A 7111-nucleotide genomic window follows, 5' to 3' on the forward strand; every position below is an offset into this window, starting at 1 on the left:
TTCTTAAACTGGACCCAAGTCCAGTTTCATTTAAAGATTTTTATATAAACCTGGGAGGATGATACTGCCATTGGCACAATTAGAGTGCCATAAACCTACTTTGTCATTTTAGTTTACAAATTGCAAAAAAACCAAATAAAATTTGAATTTCGCGCGTTCCGGATTTCAATTGAGTTTTAACTTGATAAATATTTAGGTAATTACCTAAGTATCCACAAAAATATGACCAAGTTCGCAAATTAAATTTGTACTAAACATTTATTAGTTAGTACATGCACAGCACAATAAACAAGCATTAGATACTCCTTATATATTTAGAACAAGAACCAATTATTATGTTAGTTTTCCGCTTCCACAAGAAAAATATCAAAACAATATTGCAGATTTCCTCCTGGAGTAGGAAGGTTCCTATGTATTTACTTAATTAACTGTTTATTACATATTTCTATTTTACTGGTTACTCATTGCCCTACTAAACTTAAAATAATTAAAATTTCTATGTCGTAACTTTGCAAACACATTCATCATCATCATCAGCATGTGGACGTCCACAGTTGGACATAGGCCTTCCCTAAAGAGCGCCACCACACCCGGTCCTCAGCCATCCTCATCCAGCCACTTCCCGCCAGCAGCTTTATATCGTCGGTCCATCGTGGTGGAGGGCGTCCCACACTACGCTTGCTTAAACGCGGTCTCCACTCAAGGACTTTCCGGCTCCAAGGGCCATCGCCTCATTCATTGGCTACCAATAGTTAACTGTAGCCTTGCTGTAGCAGAGTGAAATTGAGTGAGGGAACTCTCGATTTGATCCTGAATCGGCAATAGTTCCTATGTCAAATATTAGGCTATAGTGACGTAAAATCAAAGAAAAGTATGGCTTCTTTGGGGGTTATCTGCGTCAAATCAGAGCCTCGATAGCTCAACGGTGGAGGAGCGGGCTGAATTCTGAAAGGTCGGCGATTCAAACCCCACCCGGTGAACTATTGTCGTACCCACTCCTGGAACAAGCTTTACGCTTAATTAGAGGAAAGGGGAGTATCAGTCATGATTAGCATGGCTAATATTCTTTAAAAAATAATTTACTAACATGTGACGCCTGCCAGTGACAACGAGTCGGACGTTTTGTTAGAAGTTCCCTAAACTGTCGTTGAACTGTGGCTGTAGAGATTGGCTGTACCTACTCGTAGATTTATTTAGTACGCCCGTTGCGTTGAATGGTGCATTGCGCACGTATGACGTCAAATTGGTGTGCAACTGCAGGACATGTGGTCGAAGTTTTACAGACCAGAGTCAAATTACTTTCATTTTTATTATTGAATTTTACAATGTGGTACATACATATTAAATGATCAATAAAAAGAAACTAAATAAGTGAGTATCAATATCAAAATCACAAATAATGATAATTTGTTTAGATGGTGCTTAGAAGGTTCAAAATTATCAACTGTGCGAATCCGACAACGCACTTGACCAAATTTTTCTCATGAAGAAATCAACATCATCTTCTTTATTGTTTAATATTTATCAATGATAATTATCAAACTTAATCTTGATAAATGAATAGTGAAAGATGACAGACAGGCTCTACCATCACAAAATCACATGGATGTACGAAATAGTAATTCTATATACCTACCTACTTCCTAATTGATGGAAGATTTAGGCGCTTATTCTAAGTGTTTTTTCCTTTTATCAAACAAATAATAAACAGTCTAATTCCAAACTACATGAGAGGAAAATATTTATTCGATAGGTAATTAGTTGCAATGCACTAAAACCGCATCCAAACTACTGTGTGATTTTATGATCAACTAGAGGAGGCCCGCGACTTTCGTCTGCGTGGATGTAGGGATTTCTGAAGATACCATGGAAACTGTTTGGTTTTCCAGGATAAAAAGTTCTCTATGTCAATAACATGGACGCAAGCTACCTTGGCACCACAAATCGGTTGAGCGGATGGGTCTTTAGGAATCCCGTGGGACCACTTTGATTTTCCGGGATAAAAAGTAGCCTATGTCCGTCCCCGGGATATAAGCTAACTCTGTACCTTTTGTCAGAATCGGTTAAACTGTTGGGCCGTGAAAAGGTAGCAGACAGACAGACAGACACACTTTCGCATTTATAATATTAGTATATTAGTATGGATCAGGTGTCAATGTCAAGGTTTTTAAGGTAATTTCGGTGTGCCTACCTATTTACTTGTAATATCAGTCTATTGTGGGTCATTTCGGCTAGTTCGTGCGAAGTTGGTTGACCGTTACGCACTGCAAGATTTGCAGGCCACTTAAACCGTTGCCTACATCGGTCTACTCTATGTCTTCGCGAATAACTCTTCAACACGACATCGAAACTGTATATTGGTTTTTCTACACAAAATATATCCATACTTCCATACTAATATTATAATTGTGTGTCTGTCTGTCTGTCTGCTACCTTTTCACGGCCCAACAGTTTAACCGATTCTGACGTTTGGTACAGGGTTTGCTTATATCCCAAGGATGGACATAGGCTTCTTTTTATCCCGGAAAATCCGCTTAACCGATTTGTATGTTTGGTACCGAGGTAGCTTGCGTCCCTGTGATTGACATAGGCATTTTATCCCGGAAAATCAAACAGTTCCCACGGGATCTTTAAAAACCTAAATCCACGCGGACGAAGTCGCAGGCTCCTCTAGTTAATATATACTTACTTATGATATTTGTATTTTACTTAAAGTAGGTACTTAAATAAAAAAAAAATAGGAAAAAGTTTTCGATCCATTCGTAGGGTGCTTGAATCGGGTGCAATTGGGCTTTTGATTACGCTTTATAAAGCTCAATCAATGAAATCAAAATACTAAGCTGGTAAGTGCAAATTATGGAAGGAAGATAAAATCGTACGGCTTTCGAAAATATTCCATAACTAAGTTAAATAGCTGTAAATTATATTGTATATACAATATACATAGTTATTTAAAGTAGTTTTAAGTATAAGATATTATCTCATATTAATTACTTACTTATACATTTAACAGCTTTTCTAGGACAGGTCAATCGCATAGCAAACAGTATGATTATATTTTATTCATCCATCTATACTTACTAATAAATAAAATTGAAGTCTGTCTGTAATTTCGAAACAAATAACTCATATTAAGCTCGTAATATGGTTATTTGAACTGTACCATAACTGAATCACTCATGTTTAAAATTTTTGTCTGACTGTCTGTCTGTCTATCTGTCTGTTTGAATGGGCTAATCTTTAGAACGGCTGAACCTATTTTGACGGGCTAACAAGTAGAGGATCAGCCAAGCAGTAATATAGGCTACTTTATAAACGACTTTAAAACGACCAAAATCTCCGAGATTTCAGGACCGATTTGCCAAATTTTTATAGTTTAAACGTTTTTTGAAATTCGGTACTCAGATAGGTTCCTTGTATTAAGAAGCCGGGCTGCTACGGATAGGCTACTTATTACCAACCCGTAGGATTTTAGGGTTGCGAACTAGACTAGGGGTGTAGGTAATAATAATTTTATTAACATCCTTGGTCACCATTGAAGTCGATCATGTATCGATTTGTCATGGAGTAGAAAAATCGCTGAGAGCAAAACCAAGAATGAATTTAAAATATATATAGGTATGAGCCTATTTCTTTCCTTCGCTAAACTTTAGCTAAGTTGTAGGCTCATGGGGGACCACAGCTGACTCGCTAACTATCGATTTCGCCGTCCCGCACTGCGAGGAAACTGAAACGACGTAAGTTTCCCAGACGACAAATTAAAAATTAAAATTCGGGGTTGAGTTTGCGGCTTATAAAACAATATGCTGAATTTTAGGGTTGCTTTAATCTGGTGGGTTTCATTTAGGACTTCCCAGTTATTTTAATTAATAAAATTCGTAACTAGGTAGGTACATACTAAAATCATGTTGTAATAGGTATATTATATAGGTATTTAATATTTTCACTAGGTGATGCATTCGACTTCGTCTGCAAGTGTGTAAAAGTATAAGTTTTTAAAAATCCTGTGGGAACTATTTGATTTACTTACCAGGATAAAAGTAGCCTACCTCTCTCATAATAGGTAGATGATGCCCGCAAGTAGTTTGGTGGTTTATTCAAGTTATTTTTAATCCTGAGGGAACTCAGGAACTGAGGGATACTTTTTTTGGACAAAAAGTATCCTATGCCTATCCCCAGGATGTATGCTAACTATCTTAAATTTGTTTAAATGGATGGGCAGTGAAAACGTAGCAAACAGACAGACACACTTTTGAATTTATACTTAGTGTAGTATGGATATTGGATTTGTTATAAATAATAATATATATAAAGTTAATATAAAATAGTTAATTGGTGGAGCCTAGTTGTGACGATACATATTATATTATTACCAATCATGCAAATTAAGCAACTTTCACACAAGTTAGTAACTGGATGATGACTTTGCAGGTTTAAATTTGACGTTTCTTTTTCATTTTCTGAGAGTATGTTAAGTTGTCCACCCCAGTTATTAAACCATTAACTTCTTATAATATATATTATAACATAAAAACTTATGCACTTAAGTTGTAAATAGCCTAAGAGTCATAAGTCTTACTATACTATTACTAGTAGATTTGTATACACTGCATTATTATTACAAGAAATCCAAATATGCTAAATGGAAGGGGTCACACCCAAAACTATGAGCAATATGATACAGAGAAAGGGAGAATTGATGAAGGAAGTAAAAGAGAGATAGTTGACAAAGTACAATAAATACTTAAAAATAATAACTTACTGAAATATTAGATTCAAAAAGTACTTATTTTTTTCAGTTACTCAATTACTTACCGAATACTACTTACAATGAAAACTACTTACTTAGTAATGCAAAGATTATATCAGGAATGTGAGGTTGCTGATATGGCACCGTTTGGTTATTTCCATTTTAAAAGCTCAATAGAGAAGCCTACAAAATGGGCATAGCTACATGGATTTATATTTATGCAATTCTATACCTACTTACAGAGAAGATACCAAGCAGATAATCAGCACTAGGTCAGGACACATCCCATCACCAATTAACTGAGTACATGGGTTTAGCGGTGAATAGTGTTTTAAAGTCTAGAATGGTTGTTTTTTTTTTACTTTTAGATACCTACCTACCTAATATGATCACCTCAGCCATCAAGGTTGGGGGTTAATAAGCATTTACTAATAATTATTTACTTACTAACCCCCTGACTCAAAAAGAGGGGTGTTATAAGTGTGGTGGTGTATCTGTGTATCTGTCTGTGGCATCATAGCTCCTAAACCAATGAACCGATTTTAATTTAGTTTTTTTGTTTCAAAGGTGGCTTGATTGAGAGTATTCTTAGCTATAATCCAAGGAAATGGTTCAGCCGTTTAAAAATTATCAGCTCTTTTCTAGTTACTGTAACCTTCAATTGTCGGGGGTGTTATAAATTTTTAATTTAGACTTGTTTAAATTATTGTGTTCCATTTGGTATTCCTTGCATTTTTTTCTTCAAAAACAGACAGGTGGGACAAGTGCAAATTCACTCAAGTAGATTAGAGCAAATCAAACTGTGATCATGGTCAGATTATTGGGTATCATGTGGATTGATATTTAGATTAAAATGAAATAAAAACTTTTTTTTTTTCCTTTAAATCTGGCTTTACTCTGATTAGCCAATGTCAAGTTTGTGATATTTTCAAGTTATTGAATTTATACAAGTATGGACTCCGTCTGCGCCGGCGCCCGTCAACATACGCGCGGCGCCCCTTTAGAGCGCTTCCCAGTCAGTTCCACCACCAAAAAACACCAACTAACACAAAAACCATTCACTCTTAACAAAAAAAAACACTCCAAACAAGCACAGCACGCGCGCCAGCAAACGCCATCACAGACAAATAAAAACTTATCCATAAAGTTAATGACCTGAGTTAGGTATAATGTTTCAGTTTATTGGTGTCAGCAGAAATTATAGCTCAATGCAACAGTCAATACTCAATACCTTAAATTGAAGTTAGCACTTAAAAGTACCTAGGTACTTAAGTAATTACATAAATTAAATAAATAAACAGTGAAGAAATGAAAAGATTTATTTAAGTATAAGTATAGCACAAACATGATTACTTAGTTTCATTAACAGTTTATGCATGGCTGGGACTTTCTGATAAGGGTAACAATAACTGTTCATTTTAAGTATTTAAGTATGAATTAAAATACACAAGTTACGTCTAATTTGTAACTATGAAACACTTAGTACCTATGGAAACATTTCTATAAGGAGCCCAGGATGTATTTATAAACAAATCCTAGATTATAGAGTGAATGTTAGCAGATTATTTAAGACATGCCCTCTTAGTTTCGACTTAAATTGAGGGATAAATTCCTTAGCACGGTGCAAGACAAGAGTAAATATTTACTTACTTGTGCTTATTTTTAATCCACAAAGGCTAATGTACCGATCCTACAGCCGTAACTATTCACAAACCACAACAACACTACAAATTCCTTTCATTATAATCAAAGTTTTATAGCATCGCACGAAAACTCACAGAGATCAACGTATAGGCATTATGTATTTAGTATTTAGCTCGTTCACATAAAAACACTATAAATATGCGAAATATACACAAAAATCTGGAAATCACATTCACAGTTCACACCACTCGAATACGGAGTTTCATTTGACAGATGTCGTAAATCGCGTTCAGCGCAAAATTGAAATTCAAAACGTCTCAATATTGACATGCATCGAATCAACTGAAGTTCAAAAACCAACGCCGTAGCCCGTCCGTCCGTCCGTATTCGAGCCTCCAAATTATAATCCGACTTATTTACATTGGCCAAGTTATTATTTAATACTCCCATTTATAAACTGACACCTCAATTTGGCAGTTTAATAAAATGATCACAAGATTTTTGGAAGCGTTCAATATAAATTTTTGAGTGGAAATATTTTAGATCGCGTATATCTATTTTGAAAGTTTTGGATATAGAAATATCTCAAATTATAATATTTTAATAATTTGAAGTGTTACCTATCGCGTTCCTAACACAAAAAGCGAATTCTAAAAGCTTTAAAAATGTAAACCACTAAAAATATAAAAGTTACATCTATTGAAAGCTCTATCTAGT

General features: G+C 35.2%; 1 protein-coding gene across 2 annotated transcripts in view; it reads right to left on the reverse strand.

Moving 5' to 3' along the window:
- LOC123871009 (unconventional myosin-XVIIIa) overlaps window positions 1–6756 on the reverse strand; it is a 208656-nt gene extending 201900 nt beyond the window's left edge. For both annotated transcript variants that reach the window (XM_045914527.1, XM_045914526.1), the window contains exon 1: window positions 6401–6756. The gene's annotated coding sequence lies outside the window, so the exon portion shown is untranslated. The remainder of the gene's footprint in view (window positions 1–6400) is intronic.
- Window positions 6757–7111: the final 355 nt, after the last annotated feature.

This window comes from Maniola jurtina, chromosome 13, assembly GCF_905333055.1.
Source record: "Maniola jurtina chromosome 13, ilManJurt1.1, whole genome shotgun sequence".
NCBI lineage: Eukaryota > Metazoa > Arthropoda > Insecta > Lepidoptera > Nymphalidae > Maniola > Maniola jurtina.